Source organism: Podarcis tiliguerta, assembly GCF_965153285.1.
Source record: "Podarcis tiliguerta genome assembly, chromosome: 1".
In the NCBI taxonomy this organism is placed as follows: domain Eukaryota; kingdom Metazoa; phylum Chordata; class Lepidosauria; order Squamata; family Lacertidae; genus Podarcis; species Podarcis tiliguerta.
Window position 1 is genome coordinate 68,203,978 of NC_139534.1, and position 18,153 is coordinate 68,222,130.

Sequence of the window (18,153 nt, forward strand, 5' to 3'; positions counted from 1 at the left end):
TTTCTTCAGTTGGTGAAACATCAGCAAAATGCATCAGTAGTTCTGTGCTCTTTTTTATTCTCCTTATATGAAGGGGATGTGGTATTTTAAGGTCAGGAGGAGGGAGGGGGAGAAAGTGAGAGAGTACATGACTTTATGTGACTGCTGTATCATTGCTTGCTGTCTCCTGACTGGAATGTGTAGCACAAGCTCATTCTGGCTGACTCTTCTGGCTTTGAAAAGGACAGGCACCTGGGATGTTGCCATCCCAGAATATTGGGGAGGTGACTGGAAGTGGTAGCAGAAGCAGGCGGAAGCTTAGCAGAGAATGATAATGCAAGACAGCATTAATATTGCTGTACATCAGAGCAACTCCCTCCTATTTCAATGTAGCCTCCCAAGAATGAAGTCATCAAAAATAAAATAAGGATATCAGACCTAACAGCCACATTTCTCTCAAAAAATGCAGCACATTCTACTTTAAAAAAAAATCTCAAGGGAAAAGTACACACCAAATTCTTCTAATATTTTGATATAAATTTGTGATGATCCCTGATTATTCTTTGCTCCTTAGACCCATAAAGTCAACTCACAACATTAAACTGCAATAAAATTCCTAGCTCCCATAAATTCACCGGGTCATTGACTTTAACAATCTTCAACTGACTCGTTCAAATTGTCAGATAGTCTCTTGTTTTGGATATCTCTGATTACAGGATTTCTGTCACACTGTAAATGCGAACACACACATCATTTTACATTCTTAAACATGGCAACAAAGAAGGTGTTAGCAGAAAATGTTTTATTAGGAGCATATGGGAAAAAAATGTAGCAAGGAAGGTTGGTTTCAAGTTCAACAGACTAATGGCAGTTATGACAACATTCCATAAATATTGGGAGGCAACGTTCCAAAGAACAACTCCTTGTCAAATCAAATTCCATTCAAACTTTTTTTCACTTCCAGATTATAATGTAGTATTAATGAAGTCTTAAAAATTTGGAATGTATATTCTTTCTGATCTTCTGCTGCTCATGCCCCAAACTACCTCCCACAAAACATATTAAGAACACATTCTCTTTCTTCTCTTCAAAGCCCATGCATCCTTTCGCGACATAGTAATTCAGTTTTACTAGCAAACCAGGGGTTAAACTAACCCCCTATAAGAGATACAGACACATATCGCATGACACACCTACACACTGCAGTTGACATACTAACATGTTGCAACACACAGTTTGAAAACTCTGCCTTACTGAAACAGAGTAGACATACATTAACTAAATTGAATGCATACCCCCCTATTTCATCCTTCTCACTTCATAGAATCATAGAGTTGGAATAGACCACAAGGGCCATCGAGTCCAACCCCCTGCCAAGCAGGAAACACCATCAGAGCACTCCTGACATATGGTTGTCAAGCCTCTGCTTAAAGACCTCCAAAGAAGGAGACTCCACCACACTCCTTGGCAGCAAATTCCACTGTCAAACAGCTCTTACTGTCAGGAAGTTCTTCCTAATGTTTAGGTGGAATCTTCTTTCTTGTAGTTTGGATCCATTGCTCCGTGTCCGCTTCTCTGGAGCAGCAGAAAACAACCTTTCTCCCTCCTCTATATGACATCCTTTTATATATTTGAACATGGCTATCATATCACCCCTTAACCTCCTCTTCTCCAGGCTAAACATGCCCAGCTCCCTTAGCCGTTCCTCATAAGGCATCGTTTCCAGGCCTTTGACCATTTTGGTTGCCCTCCTCTGGACACGTTCCAGTTTGTCAGTGTCACTGTGGTGCCCAGAACTGGACACAGTACTCCAGGTGAGGTCTGACCAGAGCAGAATACAGTGGCACTATTACTTCCCTTGATCTAGATGCTATACTCCTATTGATGCAGCCCAGAATTGCATTGGCTTTTTTAGCTGCCGCGTCACACTGTTGGCTCATGTCAAGTTTGTGGTCAACCAAGACTCCTAGATCCTTTTTACTTCACCCATAGCCTTCTTTGTGTTGAGCCTCAGAGGACTGTAAGCTCCTTCATAAAGTTCCATGCACATCAAGCTTCTTTGAGTAACTCCACCCTTACACATCATTCTTTCAGTGCTAGAAAAAACAGTAAGACTTCAGTTGTGAGTTAAGATTACCAATTAGTTATTTTTGTGATCCTGCAGTGCCCTAAACACAACTGCTCCCAGATTCAGATTTGCAAAGTATAGATCTTAACTCCTATGTCCAATGTGGATACCTCTCACTAAAGTCTCACACCAGCTGTAGAATACACTTTGGGGCTTTCTTGGACAGCTTTCCCACTCCTTTGCCCTCCAAATGATATGGATCACAACTTGCCTCAGCCCTAGTCATCATGGCAGTCAGGGATGGTAGGAGTTACAGTCCAAAACATGTGAAGGGCACCAGTTTGGGAAGGTTGTACTAGGACAAAAAAATTATTACCATATACTGGAACAGTCACTTTCCTCTTTGGGCTCTTTCAGTCTTGGAGACAAGAAATCTCAGTCTTCTAGCCTAAATGAAGAGGGTATGCCATGTGACAGTAACAATGGTGAGCCTGCAGAATGCTTCACCCTGCAATACACACAAATTCAATGCAAGAGAGGCTGAAACTAATTGCAAATTAGTAAGCAGTTGAACTGCTTACAATGCCTATCATCTGGTGACGTTATTACAGTAGGATCCAAAGAATCTAGTGGAAATCTGTGGGGCTCTAGTTGCTCCTCTCTCTCAGTGCAGATCTCTTAACCCCCCAAGAAAGTCATTCTATGGGTTAAGGAATCTCCAGAATAGCACTGGAGAGGGGCAGAAAGGAGAGATAGTGTGATAAATCCCAGAGCTTCCTACATGTAGAAGCAATTACAAGAAGGAAAAGACTTATAAATATTTTCTTTTTCATTCCTCATTTACAGTAACATATCAGCGCCAGGATAACTAACTAACTATCTCTCTCTCTCTCTCTCTCTCTCTCTCTCCCTCTCTCTCTCTCACACACACACACACACACACGCCCTTCCATACCAGGCCTGATGGTTAGAAACTTGCCTATCTCAATGAATGAACATTTTCAAGTTTTAGCTGATTAATCTATCAAATCAGCTAAAGAATGGAGCCCTGCTTTTCTCATGTTCATGCAGGTACATATTTGGGGGTTTTTTGGGGGCGGAGGAGGCTTAAAAATCAAAAAGGCCATTTGGGCTTAAAAATCAAAAAGGCCATTTGGGGGCGGAGGAGGCTTAAAAATCAAAAAGGCCACCTTGCAACTTTCTACTCTTTCTAGGTTTGAATTTTGTGTTTTTCCTGACTATGAACACATCTGGAATTTAATGTCTTGCAAACTTCTGCCCAAATGCAAATATACATTTTATAAAAGCAAAGCACAACAGGTCTCCCCTCCTTCTCCATTTGTAATATCTATACATCAGCTCTTAATGATGGATGTCAAACAAAATGGAACACTACATACGGGCCTCTTATGCATTCGTGACACACAATCTATAAGAAAGACATGTTTTCCAAAAGCATAAAAAAATTAATTTGATATTAACTTGTACAATGCATATGGAAGGAAAATATTTGCTCATCAGATGAAGAATATATTAAAATGCCCTAATGTTGATTTTAGAATCTTCCATGTGGACCAACATGGCTTTCAGTATTCAAATTGAGTTCTCTTTATATCATCTACTCTGAAATATCTAAACTGCTCCCTGAAACTAACCCTGGCCATACACAATACTGTAGCATTCACATATTTTATGAGAAAGTCTGGGACCATATCATCTACAAAAAACAGGGGGTTGGACTAAAGACCCTTAGGGTTCCTTGCAACTCTATTCAAGGAAGAATCTTATGTCCCCAAACACTCAACCTTCAACTAAAATCTTGTAAACAACCATTTTGGTTTAATTAATACACACAGAACATTAAAATCCTGGCAAAGATTTCTAGTTCCTGAACCTCAGTATCCCTCAACTCCCTTCTTATATAAATCTCAGCTATTAAAGGTCACATGCCATCTCCTGCTTGCCCTTTAAATTCCACGAGCAAATTGTTAGTGCAACTTACATTCCAAATTAATGAGATGTGCGATAAACTGTGCCTCTTTCCCTGTGAGGCATGGATAACAATAAATTTAAGCTGCATTTATTTTTAACTCTGTGTTTAATGTTTGTGGTACAAATTGTTTAGTTTGTCTAACGTAGCAAGTCACAAGCATTGGGTATATACATACAGATACACACATATACACTTATATATGTGCACATTCATATATGCATGCTAACTCGTGTGAACTTATGGATTGTGTGTGATGCAGAAAAGCAAAGCTGCAGTATCATTACACTGCAAACAAATATACAACAATGCAATGAATAGTATTGGCACTTCAAACAGTTTCATAGCATTCAAGCTGGTTTGCAAGAGGAATTACAACAGTAAAAGAAAGCATCATTTAAATACAGTGGTGCCCCGCAAGACGAATGCCTCGCAAGACGGAAAACCCGCTAGACGAAAGGGTTTTCCGTTTTGGAGGTGCTTCGCAGGACGAATTTGCAATGGGCTTGGTTTGCAAGACGAAAATGTCTTGCGATTCCTGGGGTGTTTTTTCCCCGCTCCCCACCCCCTTTTTCTAAGGCACTAAACTGCTAATAGCCTTTTAGCAGCTAATCCGCTAATCCCTTAAGCCTTTAATAGCCGCTAATAGCCGCTAAACCACTAATAGCGCTAATCCGCTAATCCGCTAATGGTCTTGCTTCGCAAGACGAAAAAACCGCTAGACGAAGAGACTCACGGAACGGATTCTTTTCGTCTTGCGAGGCACCACTGTATAGGTAAAGGGACCCCTGACCGTTAGGTCCAGTCGCGGATGACTCTGGGGTTGTGGTGCTCAAACTCACTTTACTGGCCGAGGGAGTCGGCGTACAGCTTCCGGTTCATGTGGCCAGTATGACTAAGCCGCTTCTGGCGAACCAGAGCTGCACACGTAAACGCCGTTTACCTTCCCGCTAGAGAGGTATACCTATTTATCTACTTGCACTTTGACGTGCTTTCAAACTGCTAGGTTGGCAGGAGCAGGGACTGAGCAACAGGAGCTCATCCCATCGCGGGAGCTAAAATGAATAAATCACCACTATACAAACTGTAATCAATTATGCGGCTGAAATTCATTATATAAACTGCACAGAAAATAAATATACATTGTCCTGCCGTTATAAAAAGGAATATTTACTATACTGGCTTTTAACTGACTGAAAGAGATATTTCCCATTTTTATTCTTTCAGTAGCTATAGCAGGACTGACTAGACTTTTTTTTGGCTCAAAGGTAAAATTAAAGGTTGGTCACTCCTCCAAGGGTAACATTCTATCAGTGGTCATGGCAAAAGTGGTCACCAAACATGCATCTGCATACTGCATTCACCATACATACAACACATATAAAGCCCCACAAGTAAGAACAAATCATACTTATTCCTGCAGTGCTGAGCTAAGTATATATCCTAACCTCTCATCCATATAGAGGTCCTGTATACCTGAAGGAGCGTCTCCACCCCCATCGTTCAGCCCGGACACTGAGATCCAGCGCCAAGGGCCTTCTGGCGGTTCCCTCATTGCGAGAAGTAAGATTACAGGGAACCAGGCAGAGGGCCTTCTCAGTAGTGGCGCCTGCCCTGTGGAACGCCCTCCCAGCAGATGTCAAGGCAATAAACAACTATTTTACTTTTAAAAGACAACTGAAGGCAGCCCTCTTTAGGGATTTTTTTAATGTCTGATGCTGTACTGTTTTTAATACTGAGTTGGAAGCCCCCCAGAGTGGCTGGGGAAACCCAGCCAGATGGGCGGGGTATAAATAATAAATTATTATTATTATTATTATTATTATTATTATTGAGCATTGTGATACTTCACACTGCAGGTGTAGGGTCCCATGCTTGCTCTTTACTTTTTTAAAAAAAGTCATCCACACATTTTACAATTTGGCTTTTACTTGCTATACTACATCATCCAACCAAAGTTCTTCTAAGTATCACGCAGACCTTCAAAAGAGTGGAAAACCAGAGTGATAGCCTGCAATTTTAACAACATTGCCTTCTTTATTTGTTTTTAATCTATTTTTCTTTTAACAGAATGCCAGCTCCTCTCATTTGCCCTCTCCTTAGGAATGAAACTGACTGTCCAGAGTTATTATTGGTATCCATTGTCTTGGGAGACAATGGAAGAGTGCACCATCGGGGGTGAAGTCAAACCATTGGAGAACTACAGTGCCTGCTGTGGCTGTAGAGGTGAATATGGGAGACACATGTTTTGCTACAGCTGGGGCAGATGAAGGCATCCTCTTGTGCTGATGAAGATGCACTACAGGAAGTTGTTTATGTGGTCTATTTTGGAAGTTTCTGAAAGGTTTATGCAATATTTTTTACATCATTATTAACACTGTCAGGACAAAGCCTGGCTGTCGGGAACTTCATAGAACACCTACTCCCCCCCCCAAAAAAAAAGCATCTTCATCATAAGAAAGAATTGTCTGTCAATTGAAAAGAGACAGACACCTGCTCCTTGAAAAGCTAATCATGAGCAGTACTACAAATGCTTCTTTGAAAAAGCTATTTTTGGTAGCTTGCTTTAGGAGTGTTTGAAAAACCCTAGTACAATGTAAGCTAGTTTAAAAGATAACTAAATACTGGGGGGAAACTGTCAGATTAAAAAAATCATTTACAACCAAATGTGTTTTTTCAAACCTTTGGTAAGTTCAAAAGGCACCAGAAAGTCGGATGTGTCTAATTAGTAGAGAATGCAGCATTGCTCAAGAATATGCAAAAAATAAAAAAATAAAAAGCTTCTCAGGGCCAGATGATAAGTTCAGCACAGGGCACTTCAGCATTCAATATAAACAAAATCTTTCATATAAAAGATACAGAAGTAAAACACCTTAAAACTGTTTTATTAAAAAGAAGAGGAGGGACAAGGAAACTATGCAGGGAAAGCATAGATGGGATCTCAGCACTGTACAAATTAGGTTGTTTGAAAGTCAATGCAATTAGTAGTTAACCCTGTGACACACAACTCCAACCCAAACAACCCACCCTGGGTTCATCCACACTTCTGCTTCTCTCATACCTAGAAAGCATAGGTCTGAGAGGTTTTCCACTTGTCCTGTGCTTTCTAGGCATGGGTCCAAGCAGTTTTCTGCTTCCCTTCCACTTTCCCTGTGGAAAACCAGCTCTTTAGTGCTGAATCAGAACAAATGTCAATCCGGAGGAAAACTGATGTTTGCTCTGATTCAGTGGTAAAGATTGTGTTTTCCAGTGAGAAAGTGGCAGGGCAAGAAGAAGTCTGGATGAGACTTAATATTTTAATTAAGACAAATTCTGTCAAGAACATACTATGGTGGCTGTAATTTAAAGTGTTTTTATTGTCATGAAATTGAATATTTTATATAGTACAATAAGAAGAAATTCTACCAACTCTTCACTCTTAGATTCCCAAAGACCAGAGGATTAGAGCTGGTGAACATTTCAAAATTTATAAACTATGGCCTAAGGTCCCAAATGAAGTCAAAGGGCAGGACTACAAGTCTTCACACTGAAATTCTTCAGGGAATGAAAACCACCTGTGTGAACTGACTGTTCATTTTAATAGGATGGACTTGTTGGCCAAAATGAGCATATTTTGTCTATTTTGCAAAACAGATGCCGTATGTATTACTAAATGCATACCACTAAAAACTTGCTAATGTCCAAGAAATAATCAACATATATTGCAGTAAGTCAGTCGTACACTGGTATAATCAGCAGTGAATTATTTTCTTAGCCACATTGCTGATGCTTTTCATTTTCAAAAGAAGTCATTAGAATGAAAGACATAATAAAATTAAATGAGTTGAAATCTGAGACCAGGGATCTGGTAATATTGCATTATGATCAGAGCTCCATAAATCCAGTCAGGTTTCTAAAAACAGCCCTTTCCAAATCTGTGGATGACCTCTTCTTCGATATTCTCTCTGGAATAATGGAAAGATCATATACACTTCCCCATATAAATGCGAATTTAAGCCATGTTGCCTAAGTCTTCCAAATAACAGCAGTATGTTGGTCAGCTGATGGGGGATTATTGTCCTGAATGCCAACAAGGCCAGGCTATAAGGTCTGTGCCAAAACCAACTGCCTGAAGTAGTCTCACTTATTTCAGAAGTCTCAGATACGTTTTAATCTGTTTGCATCCTTGAAATGTATAAATGGATTATTTATTCCTAGCAGCTAATACAGAGACAATCAAGTATTTGGTGATGAACAGTAAAGTAATCTGACCTGAAAGAACTGCTGCCAACTACGAGGCAGTATGCCTCTGAATGCCAGCTGTAAGCAAGTGAGCACAAGTGTTGAGTGCTGTGCTCATGTCCTGCTTCTGGGCTTCCCATATGCATAGAAATGGCCACTGAGAGAGCAGGGTGCTGGACCAGATGAGCCTTTGGCCTGATCTAGCAAGTTTCTTCTTAAGTATTATGAGACAGTCAAAATGATAAACGAGGCCTATTTCTGTATATACAAGGACACAGTCAGTTTTTAGTACTCTGTGTCCTTAATAACACCATCTAATGCATTGTGTTTCCATGTAAATTCTGTCAAACTGTTTCCAAATATGGTGGTACCTCGGGTTAAGTACTTAATTCGTTCCGGAGGTCCGTACTTAACCTGAAACTGTTCTTAACCTGAAGCACCACTTTAGCTAATGGGGGCCTCCTGCTGCCGCCGCGCCGCCAGAGCCCAATTTCTGTTCTTATCCTGAAGCAAAGTTCTTAACCTGGAGCCCTATTTCTGGCTTAGTGGAGTGTGTAACCTGAAGCATATGTAACCCGAGGTACCACTGTATCAGATCTAAATTTGTTTTTCTTTTCCTACAAAACAGAAGCTCTGAACTATAATAAAGACAATGTCGAATGACAACACACACAATAAAGAACTTCACCTTCAGTTAAGAAGTGGTCAACCATGCAACCAAACCAGAACAGGTGCACTTATCAGCATTGCCATTAGCCATGCACTCATAAGCAACACAACATGTACTGTATTATAGGTCCTGGATCAGTTTTTGGAGGTAGTGGTGGACTGGATAAAGGCCAATAATTTGTGATTGAATCCCAACAGGACAGAACCCGGGGGGGGTTGATGCTTTCCAGATCAGGGAACTGGGAAAGTTGCCTGTTTGGGATGTGTTTGCATTTCCTTTGAAGGAACAAGTACATAGTTTGGGGCTCCTTCTGGGTCAATCATTGTCACCAGAGTGACCACAAGTGACCTCAGCAGCTGGGAACACTTGTACTAGCTTTGACTGGTTCATCAGCTGTGCCTGTTCATGGACATGGGCAGCCTGGCTATACTGACCCATTTGTTGATAACCTTTAGGTTGGATTTGGCTACTGCTAAAATTGATCCAGAACTCATAGCCATTCATCACATCAAAGGGAAGCATATCCAAGTGTCTGCCACTAACCAGGGCAATAAAGGTCACTGGAATGCTGCATCCCCTAGCTTCCAAGAAGACCACAATGACTGGAGCAAGAACAGCCTGGCAAGAACAGCCAGTAAAAGAGAAGTTTCCATAATGTTTGCTTTACTCTTCCCTTCTCATACTTTTTCCCTTTCGTATCAAGTCTATTAGATTGTGAGCCTGCATCATTGTTTTACAAATTTATAAACCTCTTCATGGCCAGAGTCCATTTAAGCAGTGCACAAGATTAAATTCTAAAGACATATAAAACCATTTCTATAGGTACACAATCAATATTGCACAAATGACTAGGTCATACATCAGGGAGGGGTTATGTGGTGTTAGGGGAGGGGTAGTACCTCTGGTGGAAGATATGTCAAACCTCTTCTGGGATAGTTTGTCTACCTTTGGTCCCCACCCTGCACTCAGCTCTCACCTGTGGCTCATTGAAGCTGTCAGCATATGACAGCAGCCACACCCTGAGAACGGCTTCAACTGGTCAGCTAAACCAGGTGAAGGTAGTTGATGGGTTTCAAACGCTCAGTGAGTAGGGACTTCACCTGCATGTAAAGACTGGCTCTGGCAGATTGAGCAGATGAGACCAATAGTGGATCCAATTGTCAAGAAGGCAACCACCTTCTTGCACATGCTGTAAAGGGAAGTGAGGGGCAGATGGGGCTCGTCAACCTGGGAAGGTAGCCCATCTAGGAGATAGAAAACTCTGGTTCTAAAGCTCCACTGCCTTGCAGGATATATTCAGGAAAAGAGAAGGATAAGGAGTAAACCCTACACAAATCCAGAGTAGAGTCTCTAAGACAGTTTGATGGTGCCTTGTACACCTTCTTCCTGCAACTCCTGCAGCTAAGCAGGTGTCAAACATATTGTTCTGCTTTCCTTGGACCACATTAGCGACGCTGAAATGGTGGGTCTTGTCATCTGAACAGGATCTTCATACACACTGCCTAGGTTTGCGCTCTGGGAGGTTACTTTGGTGCTGCTAACACAGCAGTTTGACTTCAACCCTGGAGGTGCACTCCATGGTCTCTCGAGACAGATGGATGCCAACTATATCAGAAGGTCTTCTTAAAGAGTAGGTACCCTAACATCATGGTAGTGATTGTCTGCCTACAGTAGCTTTGGCTGGCAATTGATTCCAGAGGACTAGACATGCAATACCAAAAGTGCACCTCTGGGCATATGGTACTTTCAGCAGTGCCCCACCTGAGAAGTCTAGTTGCTTGGCAGAGACATATGAAACGAGGCAGTCCCTTAAGGAACCCAGTTCCAAACTACTAAGGGCTTTTCATACTAAAAATAAAACCTTGAACTTCACCTCATAGCATACTGGCAGCCAGTGCAGCTCCCTCAGCAGAGGTGCTATACAGCATTAACAGGATTCCCCAATCAACAACCTACCTGTTGTCTTCTGCACCAGCTGCAGTTTCTGGGTTAAACCCAAAGGACACCCCATTTATGGATATCCAAACAGCACTGATAATCTTCAAAGAAATTGTTATGGTAATATATATTCTTTCAGTTATAGGATTTTGATAACAGCTTTTGAAAACGAAATGTGGCCTATTTAATATTTGGAGTGGGGTGGGACAGACTTGTTTCCATGTAAACAATCAGAATGGGCACTTGTACTACCTTTGCTAGGTAAATTAAATGCAATTGAATATGCTTCTGAATGCTTCATTCCAAAATTAGCACTAAGAGCCAAAGAACATAGGTAAATAGGTGAAGCATGTGATTGATCCATGAAGGATCAGCCATAAAGTAGACATAAAACTACAGTGGTACCTCGGGTTACATACACTTCAGGTTACATACACTTCAGGTTACAGACTCCTCTAACTCAGAGGAGTACCTCGGGTTAAGTACTTATTTTGTTCCGGAGGTCCGTTCTTAACCTGAAACTGTTCTTAACCTGAAGCACCACTTTAGCTAATGGGGCCTCCTGCTGCTGCTGCGCCGCCGGAGCACGATTTCTGTTCTCATCCTGAAGCAAAGTTCTTAACCCGAGGTACTATTTCTGGGTTAGTGGAGTCTGTAACCTGAAGCATATGTAACCTGAAGCGTATGTAACCTGAGGTACCACTGTAATCACCATTATTCCTTCATTCACAGGTATTCACTACTCAAGGAACAATTGGCAAAGAATAAACAAGTTCTGCTTAAATAAAGAGAAATCATAATATTAAATAAAGGCTGTGAACAACCATAAAATCATAGAATTGTAGATTTGGAAGGGACCACAAGAGTCATCTAGTCCAATTGTCTGCTATGGCCAAATCTGTCTGAACAATGTAAAGCAGAATGATGATCATTCAATAATGATAGACATTAAATTTTACTCTCTTGAATGGAAACGAACTGAAGAAAACTGACATATCTGCATTTTTTGTGGTGTTTGGCACATATTCAAGTATTGGCTTTAGGTTCATGCCCTAAATGGCACAACATCAAACTTTCATATTTTTTCACCATTACTTGGCTAGGCTGATTGAAGGTTAATTTATTATGAATTGGGAAAGACTATTAACACAGTCTTACTTTGCAGCAATGGTTTTCACATATTTTTAGTGGTGTGGAAAACAGCTGGTACTATAGTTCAACATTCAAAAGGCAAAATGGTCTTCAAAAGTCTGATTCCATGCCAAATGACGCAAATTAACAGTCACAAACTAAAGAAAACTTAGTTTCCAGACTCTGACATACTGAGAATAAAGTCTCACCAGTTCCAAGTACTTTGGATTTTTGGATTTAAACCCAATATATAAATTAAGCATGTCAGAATGGCTTCATCCAAGCATCTGGAAAATGCCTTGTGATTAGCAAAATATCTGAAAAAAGCACAATAAAAATATGTTCCAACAAAAGAAGCCAATTTACTCAGAACAACACTAAATATCAATCTCAACAGTTTGTACGTACATGCAGAATAACCCTTCCACACACACACATTCGATCCTGTTATAGGCTGGAAGAGAGTCCTAAACTAGAGACTGGGGCTGGTTTATCAGCTACCACATGTTCAGAGACCCCCTGGTGATAGTAGCAACAGCTCTGAGTACCAGTATTAACATCCAGGAAATCATTCAGTAATCCTACTTTTAAAAAATCAATTTCTTCTGAGATTAAAACATGCAGGTATCTGTCTCTGGAATTAGATATTTTTTCTACACTGTCAGTATTCCATACATGAAGAACCTTTCTGCTCTCCTGCTGTTCAACTATCACCTGTGGAAGCCTTCTCCATGAACTAGGTGACCAAATGAAGCAGACGTGTGAGGAAAGGGTAAGTAACACTTACTTACGGTACTTACTTACTTACTTACTTACTTAGACTAATAAGGGCACAATAATAAGGGCTCTTAAATCCTTTAAGAACTTACAACTTAGAAGCTAAATTCTAGGGGTAGGAAGTCTGTGTTACCTTAGCAGCAAAGCTAGAGAACTCATAGTAAACTAGACTAAACCACCAATTTTTGGAGAAGGGGTAAGAATGAAGCTTTACCATCCAACAAGTTCCATACAACACAAATTTAGTTAGCAGGGGGGTCAACTTAGTTTTTAAAAAGGCAGGCTTAAACACCTACCCACCCACCCCACTGTTTTCTTAGTTTATAAACATTAGGCTGTTGTTGTAGATAGAAAAAAGACTCAGTTGAAAGTTCCAGTTGTTAGTGCATTTCAAAACAGGTGAAAATCTAGTCTAGTGACTACTAGCCATGATGGCCATGCTCTGCCTCCACAGTTGGAGGCAGTAATGTTTCTGAATACCAATTGCTGGAAACCACAGAAAGGGAGAGCGCTTTGTGCTCAAATCCTACTTGCGGCTTTCCCACAAGCATCTGATTGGCCCTTTGAGAATACGGAGCTGAACTAGATTGGTCTGATTCAGCAGGCTCTCATGTTCTTAAGCAGATTTAGAATGAAGGTTCTACATTATTTCCCACATTAGGATGCACTATGCACACAGAAAACGCACTGGGGGAACAAAGAGAAACATCTAATAAAAAAAAAATCACTTAGGTTAGTTTTAATTAGGAAAATATATGTTTTATGTACATAAATGACAGGTATTTTCTTAAATACTGTACTTCGAGTTACTTCATTGGCCTTTTGCTCAAAAGGCACAACCTGTACAGTGGTACCTCGGGTTAAGTACTTAATTTGTTCCGGAGGTCAGTTCTTAACCTGAAACTGTTCTTAACCTGAAGCACCACTTTAGCTAATGGGGCCTCCCACTGCTGCCGTGCCGCCGGAGCACGATTTCTGTTCTCATCCTGAAGCAAAGTTCTTAACCCGAGGTAAATATTCTGGGTTAGCAGAGTCTGTAACCTGAAACGTATGTAACCTGAAGCATATGTAATCCGAGGTACCACTGTATTTTTATTGTTTCAACTTAGTTATACAAAAGTCAGTCATTATATATATTCTTGGGATATAGTTCAGAAAGGTTAATTTAAAAAAAGAGACATTGTACATACTTTTGTAAACCAAGAAATCTTTAATAAAATAAAAATGAAAGGTTAATAAAGCTAGTAAGGGCTCAAAAGAAAGTGAAACCTCTGGCTTTTGTGTGGTTGAAATATAACCTACAGTTACTAAGGTAAGGGTCGTATCCATTCCGCACTCACTTTTTACCTCTGACCCCACACACCTCTGGCATGCAGTACCCAAAAGGCTGCCCAATAAAGAATGCAGCCCTTTGACTGAAAAAGGTTACCCACCCTTGACTTAAAGTTAGCCTCAGCTTCTTTGGTTCCAATCCAGTGGACAAATTACAAAAAGAACATTTGTGAACTAATTCATCATTCCTGTTACAATTGACTGCTCTGCTAGAAACATGAGCCTCTCAGGACAAATCAAAATTGAATGAACCGATTAAACAGATCAGGGTGTGCTTGCAAATTACACTTGGATGCCCTTCACTTTCTTCCTAATGCCATGTGTCTAATGTTTGAAGTCTGATACCGCTCCATTCTGTCAGCAAGGTATCTTTTAGATCCCCATGCATAACTTCATCGGGCGAGAGGTCAAGTATAATCCGCATAAGAAGGTTTGGCAAAATGGCAAAGTGTAACATTTGGCTGCATGTTATGGGTTACATCAGCTGTACCATAGATTTGGTAAGGTAGCTACTCTGAATGAATTGCTCCATATGAGGAGAATGCAAGCTCTGAAAGTTTTTTTTGGGGGGGGGGTGGATAGAAAATACACTTGTCAGTAGTCAACCCCAGCCTCGCTCTGTAACATGTGAGCACTGTCCTGATGCTAAGAATTCCAGGGCTTCTACAAAGGCTATTTTCAGAAACTGACTATCAGCTCCCATCATAGCAGCACTCATAACATTCAGAAAGAGTCGTGTGTAAAAGTCTAGCGCCTTGGCTCTCAACATAAAGGACAGAAAAACAAGATAAGAATGTGTCTGTGTTTCCATATACTGAATTGCAGCCAAATTTCTGAATGGTGTTATGTTTCTAAACTATTGCAATTTAATTTTTATTGGCCTTTCACTTTGACACTGAACGTTACCCTTCAGAGGCAACAATTCACTTGTCCTAGACTAAAGCAGTCCCTAGATCAGTGTTTCTCAAAACTGGGTCTCCAACTGTAGCTGGCAGGACCAGTGGTCAAGGATGATGGGAGTTGTAGTCCAACAACAGCTGGAGACCCACTCAACAGGCTCTTAGCAGAATTACTTGCTCACAAGTAGACCTTTTGTTCCTTGAAGCCTTTATCCTGCATATAACAATGGCAGGAAAAGTGGCCGTCTGTGAAACACAGCAAGCTGAAGCAGAGGGTCAGAGAGCCATGGTGGATTTCTTTTTGAATCCAAGGAAGAGGACCCTCTTCAAGTGTAAATGCTGTGAGCCCCTCCATCACAGGCTCAAATTGTAGATATGTGTGTATGTGTATGAATAAACCATATATCATAAAGGCACCACAGTCTCCATTGTGCCTTATTTCCAAAAGGAACCTTAAACCCTGGGTAAGTGCACCTGGGACACCTGAAATCTCGCACCATGGCAAGTAATATTATTTTCCTAAATTCTAGTCTAATATTCATCCTACTCAGAAGACTAGGATAAATGATTTACTTTGAAACGCTTGGTGAAAATAATATTGAAAGACATTCACCTTTTCACCTCCTCTTTAATTCCATACAGCACAATACTCTGCATGTTTACTGAAAGGTAAGTCTGGATGTATGGTGCTTATTCTGAGTTAAGGAAGCAATCCTATGTTTGGGAAACCAGAGTAATTTATGCTATCTTAAATTAAGATGGTGTAAAATGCACCAAATCCAAACTCTGTGGGGCTACTGCTAGCTGAGCTGCCATAAGCCTGGCAGAGGGGATATAATATTTAAAAATAGTTTGACTTCTTAAACCACCACCAGGTTGCCACATCACGTGATCAAGCTGAACAGAGTTAAGATCCAGTGTAAATTCTGCTGCCTAGTCCTGCATCTGCCACTCCCCCAGAACTCTGATTTTTCACGGCTTATAGCAACGTACATTCCACTAGTCTTGACTGAGCCAAGATGGGAGAATTATGTCAGATATTATATTGGCATAGCTCAGTTAAAATGGGAACCTACTTATGAGACAGATATGCCACATTTTAGCTCACTTATTCTGACAGGGTTGGGTTAGAATCGTGCCCCAAGTGTGTGTACGTGTATGAAGACTTCTGGTGAATATAGCATCAAGATGCTGGCTTAGTTATTACTGTTAGATTTTGGTGAATAAACAAACAATATTTTGATCCCCTTTACATACTTCCATTGTGCAGTTTATCTTGGATTAGAGAAAAAGTTGAAAGATTTATGCCAAATTTACAATCTCTCCCTCTCACACACATTTATATGTATATAAAGACATACATTTATGTATGTATACAACCAGTTCAGCATTCAGTGAATTATACCATGAGCATTTTAACAGGAATCTGTCCACAAAATACCAGAGAAATAGCAAGTCCATTTCATAAACCAGCAACTGTTATAATGAACAAATTCTGAATCTACCAGGCACTTAACATAACTAGGTAATTAGGTAACTGGCAACTGGCCAGAGGAATGATAGAACTCTGGAAAAGTAGCTACAAAGGCCTTAATCAGGGAAGACAGCTTAAGAAAGATGGTTAAGTAGTAAATTGTGGCCTTGAATGCCTCATAGCAGGCCCTGCTTCAGCTTAGGAGATACAGAAAGGAAGTTATTCTTTTCATTTGTTTCACCCTTTATTTGCTTTCACCAGCAATGAAACAGGTAATAATCCAGCTGCACTGAAAATAAAGCAGGAAAAGATGACCAAGACATTCATGCACAAATAGCCAAACCAAACCAAAAAACAAAGAATTGCTAATCAGAATTATGTGGAATTCTATAGGAAGACAATGGCCCGATTCACATGTCATTACATGTCATGGTTTATAAACCATGATTTTAGTTAATCATAATTAAAATGGATAATCTGAGCCTAGTCTCTCTGCTTAACTAAGCATAAATGCCACATATTAACAAAAGTTTGTAGATCTTGATTAAAGTTGGGCATAACTAAGTATTACTTCTAAACCTGAACCTCCTCCTTAACTATGGTTAAGGAGACATCACCACCAAAAAGCCAGAGCCACAAGTATAGAGCGGCTCAACAACTAAGCCATACTCTAGGCATGGTGGAGATACCTGTTACTCTGCCTGGCCAAACCAGATCTTCCCCCACTCTTGACAAAACCACTTTATGTACCGTATTTTTGCCCTATAGGACGCACTTTTTCCCCTCCAAAAATGAAGGGGAAATGTGTGTGTGTCCTATGGGGCGAATGCAGGCTTTCGCTGAAGCCTGGAGAGCGAGAGGGGTCAGTGCAAACCAACCCCTCTCACTCTCCAGGCTTCGTGCAGCTCTCTGCAAGCCGCGGGAGCCCGCGCTGGGCTCCCATGCCTTGCGGAGAGTTGCCTGCATGCCGAAGCCTGCAGTTCCAGAAGGTGGCACTGAAGAATCACTGCTTGGCCTCATGGCATTTGTGATATGGAATTCTGCAAGGGTTGTGCCCCATGCTACTATTTTGTGCCTCATGCTATGAAATTATGTTTTTAAACTTCAGTGGGTCTTCATATCATGGGCGTAGCCAAGGGGATGGGGGAGCAGCTGCTCCCATCAATCAAAATCAATACAAATCTGAGGTTCTGCCCCCCAAAAGCCTGCTCCCCTAACAAAAGTCTGCCTCCCGCCCATGCTCCATATATTGCTTAACTACAACTCTCATCATCCCTAGCCAGCTTGTCCAATGGCCAGAGTTGATGGGAGCTGAAGTCCAACAACATCTGGGGTCCCAAGAATCCTGTGTGATATTGTTGTGATTATATTGCAGGGTGGTTTAGTGTTTGGTGCACATATAATGATGTACTTTTTGAATTTTCAAAAAAGATATCTGGGGTCACACACACACACATATATATAGGGGAGGTAGAGCAGGACCCTCTGCCGCCGCAACCTCTGCCACTGCAGGGAGGTATGGTGGGACCCTCTGCCGCCACGGGGAGGCCCAGCAAGGCCCTATGCCGCATATGTCATGTTATATCCCGATATTTAGCTGGTGATATATCGGGATGTTGAGAACCAGATATCGTCCAGCCCTCCTAGAGAGAAGCTAGAAAGACTTCTTAAAAT

The 18,153-nt window shown here is 41.0% G+C and overlaps 1 protein-coding gene across 2 annotated transcripts in view; it reads right to left on the reverse strand.

The window, feature by feature from the left end:
• SBF2 (SET binding factor 2) overlaps window positions 1-18,153 on the reverse strand; it is a 228,968-nt gene that overhangs the window by 171,533 nt on the left and 39,282 nt on the right. The gene's annotated exons all lie outside the window — the stretch shown is intronic.